Source organism: Myotis brandtii, unplaced genomic scaffold, assembly GCF_000412655.1.
Source record: "Myotis brandtii unplaced genomic scaffold, ASM41265v1 scaffold657, whole genome shotgun sequence".
Taxonomy (NCBI): Eukaryota; Metazoa; Chordata; class Mammalia; order Chiroptera; family Vespertilionidae; genus Myotis; species Myotis brandtii.
Window position 1 is genome coordinate 78,683 of NW_005370552.1, and position 10,285 is coordinate 88,967.

Here is a 10,285-nt window from a genome sequence, read left to right on the forward strand (position 1 = left end):
TTACAAGGGGCAAGGGCCAGCTCCCTCTCAAGGCTGGCAGCCAAACTCCCATGTCCTATCCCTCCCCCAGCTGGCAGCCTCCAATAAGCCTGCTGCCTGCCCTCCGTGGTGGCGGTGCAGCGGTGAGGGAAGGGGGAGGGGGGAGGTGGGGAACTATGCAGTGGCGGAGCGCCAACAATGGCCATGTCAGCATCCAGCATCCATTCCTTCCGCACCCAGCCCGGCGACCATCGCCTCCTCTCTGGCCTGGCCCTGGTCGGCCTGGCCCTGATCAGTCGGCCCTGATCTCTGGCCAGGCCTAGGGACCCCACCTGTGCACAAATTTTGTGCACCAGGCCTCTAGTATTATAAATGATGATCACATCCCCTGAAGAGTCCACAAAAGCTTTTTTAAGTCATAATGTAGTCAAACTCTAGATGTGCTTGGGGTGTGTGTGTGTGACTCAATGCCCACTAAAAGGAGATGATGTTTTCCCCTCTCCAGAGTCTGCTACATCCCAGATCTGCTGTTTACCACCCCTGTCCTGGAACACAGCATTCAGTCTCATTCTATTCCCGTTACAATCATCCTGCTAGTTGGCAGTCTTGATCTGCTGACCTAGAGTCTAACAAATATACTAATACACATTTGGATATCTATGTGTGTGTTCTGGTTTTCCTTATTGAGAGACCTCTGGTCCAAGAATTCAAAGCTCAGAAGTGCCAGATGCAAGCACATATGACCATTTTTATGTCTTGGCTGCTCTCAAGGATGTTGAAACTTGTCAAGATGAGCCTATAGGCATGTTGTCCCCTTCCAACCCCCTTGCCGGAGAAGGGCCTATTGTGACACATTCCCTTGGCCCTTCCTTCAGCACCTCAAGTCATCAGTAAGCCCCAGGTTTAAGGCAAGACTGTTTGCAGGGAGGGAACTGGTGGATCTGGTCAAGTCTCCAATTGCAGGAAAAAGGCCAATTCTCAGAAACCATGGGCCAAGGAAGAAGAAAGTATAAACCTTTAAGGAAAGTATAAATTTTGCCAAAGACATGTCTTTCTGAGCAATTTCCCAGCACTCTGGTGCATAGATACAAATCCAGAATGAGAAGGAAGCAGCCCAATAAAAGGTAAGTAAAATGAAGTAGCAGTGATTTCTCCAACCTTTCATTACATGGGATCAGCTCTGTACAGTGCCACCTCAGTCGGCCTTACTGGCTAAAACAGACACCAGTGAGTCCTATTGCAGGTGTTTGCAGCTTGTGAAGGGGAAGGAGGACCTACTATATAGTGAACAGACATTACCCCAGGCATTCCCCTGGGTGATTTACATTAAGTATTTAAGCAATGTATTCACATTAATAAAGCCTAACAAAAAGGAAGAAAAAATGCAAACACATTACTTTGCATCTCCTTACAAAAGTTGTCAGTAGCTGCTTTGCTGGTATTAGTTTTTTTTAAATATATTTTTATTGATTTCAGAGAGGAAGGGAGAGAGAGATAGAAACATCAATGATGAGAGAGAATCATGGATCAGCTGCCTCCTGCATGCCCCCCACTGGGGATGGAGCCCGCAACCCGGGCCTGTGCCCTGACTGGGAATCGAACCGTGACTTCCTGATTCATAGGTTGATGCTCAACCACTGAGCCACACCGGCCAGGCAGGTATTAGTTTTTGAAAGTTTTTCGAGATGTATGGTAGTCATGTCATACTCAAATTCTACACAGCAAAATCAAATTGGGTATAGGATCTTTTTCATTATTAGGGATGCGTCTGGAAAGTAAGACATGGACATTAAAGCATGAATGCTGATGTCTCCTAGAACCATCACTCTTCAATGAAATGCTGAGCAAGAAATTGCAAATGAAAAATTAAGGCAAGCAGTAAATGGGAAACATCTTAGGCAGGCTTTTCATTTCATCCCTTGGTAAATACAGCCCCAAATTTGCAAATGTTAACACTTTCTTTTTGTTGTTGTTTTGTTTTTGTTAGTCCTCACCCAAGGATATTTTTCCATTGTTTTTTAGGAAGAGTGGAAGAGAGAGAAAAACATCGATGTGTTGGTCGCCTTCTGCATGCACCTCAACCAGGGCCCGGGCTAGAGAGGAGCCTGCAACCAAGGTACGTACGTGCCCTTGACCAGAATCAAACCTGGAACCCTTTGGTCTGGAGGCCGACATTCTATCCACTGAGCTAGGGCACAATTCTTTCCTTTATTGTAAAATCTTGAACAAGGGTAGCCTTCTCCACTGAGAATTTTCTAGTTTGTGAATCTGAGAAGGGCAGTTTGAGGAGGTATAAGTATTCTTCAACTCACCAAATTACCTGATTGCTCTGGTCCCATCCCATGAAATACATTTCAAAGTAACATTGGAAAGGGAATTAATTTCGAAGTCAAGCAAGCAGGACTCTATTTCAGGCAGCATGGGCGCCATTGTAGCCTAAGCATGCTCACACAAAAATCAACTAAAAGTTCTGGATAACTTTTTTTTTTTTAATTTTGAAATCCACTTTGAGTTTGCAAGGAAGAAAGGAATACTCCAAAGCCAAAAACTTTTGTAAAATGGGAACTTGGTCAGGAGATATCGAGGTGCGCCTTTCATTCTGAGGACAATTGCCCAAAGTGAGCTTTGATATCCATGGAACAGTTGAAGACTCATGTAAGAAGACAAATTCCAGTGATCATTCAATATTTGCAGTTTCAGAGGAGACTTTCCACCTTCTCTCAGCCCTCATATAGAGCTGTTACACCAAAGATCTGCACACTCAGTATAAAGAGTGAACTAGAAATAAATCCATCCCATGTACCAGGGCTACAAAGAAAAAAAAAATTTTGTCTTGTTCCTCAGCATAAAGTGGAAGATGAAAAAACCTTCCTATGAGAATTCATAACCATATTATTATTGCTATCATATTATTAAAAAATCTCATTAATAATAATAATTAAAACCACAGTGATACTATTTTACACCCAACCAGTCTGCCAAAAATTTAAAAATCTAACAAGATCAAATGTTAACAAGGATGTTTAGCAGTGGAAATACACAATGGTGGCAAAAGGTTAAACTGGTACAATGTGTTTAGTAAATAATTTCGCATTATTGAACAATGTCAAAGTTATACATGAACTGTGATCCGTCAATTCCACTCCTAGGTATTTATTCTAGAGAAATCCCTGCACGTTGTTCCAGGGAAATGGACAAGAATTTTCCCAATAGCACTGTTTGTATTTTTTTTAATTAAATCTTTATTGTTCAGATTATTACATTAGTTACTCTTTTTTCCCACCATAACTCCCCTCCACCCAGTTCCCACCCCACCCACCGCCCTCACTCCCCACCCACTGTCCTAATCCATAGGTGCACGATTATTGTCCAATCTCTTCCCTCACCCCCCACATCCCTTCCCCCCCCCAAGAGTAGTCAGTCCATTCCCATTCTATGTCCCTGATTCTATTACAATCACCAGTTCATACTGTTCATCAGATTATTTACTCACTTGATTTTTAGATTCACTTGTTGATAGATGTGTATTTGTTGTTCATAATTTGTATCTTTACCTTTTTCTTCTTCTTCCTCTTCTTAAAGGATACCTTTCAGCATTTCATATAATACTGGTTTGGTGGTGATGAACTCCTTTAGCTTTTCCTTATCTGTGAAGCTCTTTATCTGACCTTCAATTCTGAATGATAGCTTTGCTGGATAAAGTAATCTTGGTTGTAGGTTCTTGCTATTCATCACTTTGAATATTTCTTGCCACTCCCTTCTGGCCTGCAAAGTTTCTGTTGAGAAATCAGCTGACAGTCGTATGGGTACTCCCTTATAGGTAACTGACTTTTTTTCTCTTGCTGCTTTTAAGATTCTCTCTTTGTCTTTTGCTCTTGGCATTTTAATTATGATGTGTCTTGGTGTGGTCCTCTTTGGATTCCTTTTGTTTGGGGTTCTCTGCGCTTCCTGGACTTGGAAGTCTATTTCTTTCACCAGGTAGGGGAAGTTTTCTGTCATTATTTCTTCAAATAGGTTTTCAATATCTTGCCCTCTCTCTTCTTCTGGTACCCCTATAATTCTGATGTTGGTACGCTTGAAGTTGTCCCAGAGGCTCCTTACACTATCTTCGTATTTTTGGATTCTTTTTTCATTTTGCTTTTCCGGTTGGGTGTTTTTTGCTTCTTCGCATTTCAAATCTTTGACTTGATTCTTGCGATCCTCTGGTCTGCTGTTGGGAGTCTGTATAATATTCTTTATTTCAGTCAGTGTATGCTTAATTTCTAGTTGGTCCTTTATCACAACATCGAGGGTCTCACTAGATTTCTTAAGGATCTCAATACATTTATCGGCGGTTTCCATAAAATTCTTGAAAAATCTTAGAACCGTGGTTTTGAACTCTATATCCAGTCGTTTGCTGTCCTCCATTTCTGTCATTTGTGACCTGTTTCTTTGTCTTCGCATTTTGTCTGCTTCCCTGTGTTGGTAGAGTGGTTTTGTGTGCTAGGTGTCCTACAGGGCCCAGTGGCTCAGCCTCCCCAGTTACCTGAGGTGGACACTCTTGGTGCACCCCCTTGTGGGCTTTGTGCACAGTCTTGTTGTAGTTATGCCTTGATTGTTTTAGGTGTCACTGGGAGGAATTGACCTCCAGGCCAATTGGCAGTGAGAATCAGCTGTGTCTGCAGTGGGAGAACTTCTGTGCTGAAGACACCCTTCTGGGGCAAGACTTGCTTCAGTGGGGCTTTGGTGCTCACTGAGTCTGCCCCCTGAGTGTGTTCCTTATGAATCTGAGGAGTTGTAATCTGGGTGGTCCCACTCTGACCACTGGGTACACTGGCTCTTGGATCTAAGGAGGTGCTAATTAAGCCTCTTCCTGAGGTTACCCAGCAGGAGCTATGAAGAGATATGCAGATTCCCCTTCCTTTTTTGGGGGTTTGGGGGTGCCCAGATGAGGCCCAGCTGAGAAGCAATGCAAGCTGCTGTGGGGCCTTGGGCCTTCTCTTGGAAGTTCTGGGTCTGTCTGGCCCAGCTGCAATTTGTTAGGTAGTTGTCAGGTTGGAAAGGACCCGGGCATTCATATGCAAAAGGCTTTGCAGCAGCCTGGATGGGGCGGGGTCTCAGAATCAACAGGGCGGAGCAAGCAGCTATGGCTGATTCCCAGGCATGCACCTCCGCACCTTAGTATTTCACCTCCGCACTGCGCCTCCTCTGAGTCTTGATATGCTTTTCTCTTTCCTTCTAGTTGTAGAATTTCCACTCAGCCAGCCTTCCTGTGGTTCTGGATGATGTCCGTTCCGTCTTTTAGTTGTATGTTTTAAGTGGTTGTGCAAGGCAGCAATCTCCGGTGTTTACCTATGCCGCCATCTTGGTTTCTCCCCAGCACTGTTTGTATTAACATAAAGCTAGCAATAACCCAAATGCACTTCAAGAGTAGCATGAATAAACGATGGAATATTTATACAATGGGATTCTATATAGTAATGTGAATAAACAAACTATAACCACATGCAAAAAATATGAACAAATCTCTAGAATCTAATGTTGAGAAAAGTAAGTTACAGAAAAATTTGGTCAGTATGAGTCTATTTATACAAAGATCACATGTATGTGAAAGTTAATAATATACTGTTAGATATATAAACATATTCAGAAATACTCTAAAGGAAGTCAGCGTAATGATTAACCAAAAGTTAGAATATTTCTTATCTCAGAAAATACAAGGGATGGAATCCAGCAGGGGCATAGTGAGGACTTCAAGGTCATGCTTATATTTTTTGTTTTTGGGTTTTTGTTTTTGTTTTTTGTAATGTTCTACTCAATGTTTAATTAAATGTTTTTCAACCAGAACACTGGTAATTTATTTGATGCAAAAAGTTTTTTAGGTTGGCTTCTCATTTGTTTGCAATTATAAGAATGTGTTTATCCTAGAAGTTCATAAAAATGATTATTTGGGACTCAACTAAAAGGCATGCTTTGCCAATAAAATTCATGAGTCTTAGATCTGGAAATGCTCTCAGAAGATAATCCGATGTGGAGACCTGTTTCAAAGACTGAAAATGTCCTACTGAAAATCCAAAATCTGGAGACAAAGCCATCCCCAGCCTACTCTCAAGCAGCTCTTAGTATTTTACCTCTAGAATAGCCTTTAGTATGTATGTCAATATCCTACTGTTGCCACTATCAGTTTTCAGGAGACATGTTCTATGTGGGTCAGATAAACCTGGGAAAGTGTTGTTGAGAATATATCAGGTGGACAGAGAAAGCCTCTTAGGGTTCAGGCAACAAAATTGGTTCAAATGCAGACTAAAGCAGGGGGGTGTTAATGTCTATACGTTTGAAATGTATTAAAAAATAAACAAAAACTAGACAGCCCTAACCGGTTTGGCTCAGTGGATAGAGCATCGGCCTGCAGACTGGAGGGTCCCAGGTTTGAATTCGGTCAAGGGCATATACCTTGGTTGCGGGCACATTCCCAGTAGGGGTTGTGCAGGAGGCAGCTTATCCATGTTTCTCTCATTGATGTTTCTAACTCTCTATCCTTCTCCCTTCCTCTCTGTAAAAAATCAATAAAATATATTTTTTTAAAAACTAGACATATTGATGAATGGATAGAGGGATGAATAGATGTAATGAAGCATGCGTAAATATTAACAGTAGAATCCAGTTGGTACCATAGGGTTGTTCACCATAATATGCTTTCAACTTTTCAGTGCATTTGAAATTTTTGCCAACAAATTGCTGGCAAAAATATTGATTTGGCCTGGCTGGCATGGCTCAGCAGTTGAGTGTCAACCTATGAACCAAGAGGTCACGGTTCAATTCCCAGTCATGGCACATGCCCAGGTTGCAGGAGGCAGCCAATCAATGATTCTCTCTCATTATTGATGTTTCTATCTCTCTCTCCCTCTCCTTTCCTCTCTGAAATCAATAAAAATATTTTTTAAAAATTGATTTGAATGCAAGCTCCTCCCCGGTGTAGGCCCTGGTCGGGGCATGTGCAGGAGGCAACCAATTGATGTGTTTCTCTCACATCGATGTTCCTTTCCATCTTTCCCTCTCTCTTCCATACACTTTCTCAGGAGATTTGCTCTGGGTTTTTGTGTAGTTGCAGGACTGAAAGAATTAAGAAATGTGCAGAAGAAGGTACAAACCTGGAGAGGATAGATCTTAGTTCTGTTCCTTCCAAAGCAGACCCTGAGATGAGTACTTGGGTGCAGGTAGGTCATTTGGGAGGTGATCCCAGGAAGCAGAGTGAGAAAGTAGAAGAAGCGATAAAGGAAAAAGAGGAAAAGTCCATAATGGTATGCTACCGAGCAGGCTACATCTGGGGGCAACCAGGACTCATTCCCTCTGGGGACCCACTGGTGAACTTGGAAGCTAGGGTATTGATCCACTGACTTCCTGCTCCTCCTTGGCTGAGGTCTGGCTCCAGGGGTGTTAATTCTCTTACTGCTCCTGAACTTCCTGCTGAGCAATCTCCCACAGCACTGGAGAAAGTCTGTAGGCAAAACCTCTGAGACCCAGGAACATCGGAGGTGAGAAACTGTTAGCATAAGTGGGAACTGTCTACCTCACTGCAGGTGAAAACAGAAGTGGACTGAGGAGAGATGGAGCAGGGTATCAACAGAGGTGGCTACAAATGGGTAGAAATGACAGATTAAATCATTGGAGGCAGTATCTGGTTAGAAACCCAGGACAAGGAATTTAATAGAGATTCTCAACATGACGTCTTGTATTTCTCATCCTATAGTAAGCTGTAGTTATTCAATGTTAATGTAAAAAACATTTACACCTGTAAAGAATTTTTGTGACTTTATTGGAGCCAAACTGTCGACAATTGCCAGGAAATGGAATCTCAACATCCTATATAATAAAAGGCTAATATGCAAATTGTCCCCTGGACCAACTGGGAGTTTGACCAGGGGGCGGGGCTGGCCTGCCAACCTCCTGTGTCCCCTCCCCTCAGCTGCCTCTCCCAAGGATGCAGGCCATGCTGAGGGACTCCCCCCTACCAGTGCAAAGAATTCGTGCACCTGGCCTCTAGTATTGGGATAATGCTCAGACTCCAGAGAATGGCGCTTTTTCACCTTGTTTTATATACTACAATCAAAAGAGGAGATCTAAGTGGGTCATGTGAAATCCATCGGTGATAGATTCTGGAGGCAGAAGAAAGCAAAGGAGGGAAACCTCTGAGATTGGATAAAAAGTAAAATGATAGACACATATTTCATTTACTTAGGTGGGTGCAGGATAGTTAACAGTCAACAATTAACATGATAACAATAACAGTGAAGGAATTTGTGGGCTCTGTCCTGGCGCCCAGGGCATTTGATTGTGCCCTGAGGGGTCCGGAAAAAAGGGAAGTTACAAGGATATGTTATTGTAGATGCAAAAGGACAATAGGCTCAGTTAAGGTAAAGATTGGCTTTGTCAGGGAAGATACCAGCCTAGGTGTCTACCCACCATAACTGCTTTTAGTTTAAATTTTAATTTCAGACCATTCTTGTGGTTACTTTAGGTCTTTGAGTTTCCAAGGCCACCACATAGATCTTCCCTGAGCTTGTCAGGTTACCATGAGGCCCCTTTTATTCATCAACACCAGTATGGATGAACTTGCCTTGGCAGACATGGGAGAGAGTGGTCAGGTAGTTGCCCACATTGTGAGCTGGCAGGTGAAGCACCTTCCCCAAAGGGGAAAGCAACAGTGAGCAGCAGGAGGGCAGAGGCTAAACCACAGAAGGCTAGTATATCCTGAAACAACCAGACCAGGAGGAAACCATTTAGGTCAATTCTTGGGGCTACACTTTGGGAATGACACAGACATGCTGAAAAAATGCTAGAAAGTAAAAACAGTGACCAACATGGACTAGCTTTAATAACAAGTAAATAGGTAAACAACAGAAAGGTGTGTTGAATGGTGAGGAAACTTTAGATTTATAGTCTGAAGAAAATGATATTTAAGGGAAATAGAATCCCTGTGCTCTGATTTCTTACCGATGAAAATACAGAGAGACTTTCTCTGTATACTGTAATTCAAGTGAAAACTAGGGACAATGCCTGGAACATATCCAGAGACGGGCTTCAGCCAAATGTAAGGCAGGATTTTCTAAGACTTCAAGACCATCTTGAGAGGCCATCAAAGCTTGCTGCATCTGGAAGTGTTCCCAAAAGGCTGTTGCATGCTGGCAGGGGAAGCGAAATGGAGGCTTTTTGCACTGAGGAGTAAGGTAGAGCTCTAAGGCCCTTTCTAAGGTCAAGATTCTGTGGTCCTGTGACACTATAACACAAAACAATGTCTCATACACAGACTCTAGATCGACTTTTAGGCCACTGAAAAGCAACCTTTGGGGAGAAAGAAATGGAAAAAGAGAGAAATAAAAAGGCAGAGTGAACACCTACAAAAATCATTTCATCATCCCTGGGGAGGAGAGAAGGACCTATGGCTTTGAATCTACTGCTAGTTACAAACTTGGGCTCCTGCCCCTTCCCTGCTGTAAAAGAAAGATGGGGTGGGGGGAGAGAAAGAAGTCTTAAAGAATAATCATTTTGCTCAGCTAGGTGGTTCAGTGGTTGAGCACCAGGAGGTCACAGTTCAATATCTGGTCTGGGCACATGCCTGGGTTGCGGGCTCGATACCCAGTAGGGGGTGTGTGGGAGGCAGCTAATCAATGATTCCCTCTCATCATTGATGTTTCTATCTCTCTCTCCCTCTCCCTTCTTCTCTGAAATCAATAAAAATATATTGAAAATAAGAAGATTAAGCATTTCATATGACTCAGATTCAATGTAAAAAGAGAGGAAAACAAAAGGTTTTGGTACTGTCATTTAGAAAACAATTTATGGACATTCTCACACATATTGTTGGAGCCTTGGAGGACAGATATATAGGGAAACTATAAATCCAGATGTGCCCCTGCTTGTTAGAAGCACGCACAGCAAACATTAAACAAGCAAGTTCTCCAGGGTGGGGGGCCAAGATCACAGCATGATTATCACTATGATTTTCAGCTGTGGCAAATGTCTCTTTTTTAAGTAGGATTCTGCAGCACCGATGGTACAAAGATTATGCAGGCACCAGGAAGTAAAAGTACCCTGGAGAGCAGATTAAAAGATCTGAAAGAGGAAAATTAATTTTTAAGATGGACGAGAGAGGTGATTGGTTGCATAATAGAGGGCATTAGGAGAATATTAAGGTCTGAGGCCCCAGCAAAAAATCAGGGATCATGCTACATGCCAGCTGTCTCCTCTTCTGCACTTTTCCCAATCTGTCCACCAGTCATCCCTCTTCTGTACACTTTATTTTTAAACGTTATTGTTGAAAGTATTA

The 10,285-nt window shown here is 42.6% G+C and overlaps 1 protein-coding gene across 2 annotated transcripts in view; it reads right to left on the reverse strand.

Annotated features, from left to right (window-relative positions):
- The window catches only part of SRPX (sushi-repeat containing protein, X-linked), a 77,625-nt gene that overhangs the window by 49,682 nt on the left and 17,658 nt on the right, over window positions 1-10,285 (reverse strand). The window lies entirely within an intron of this gene.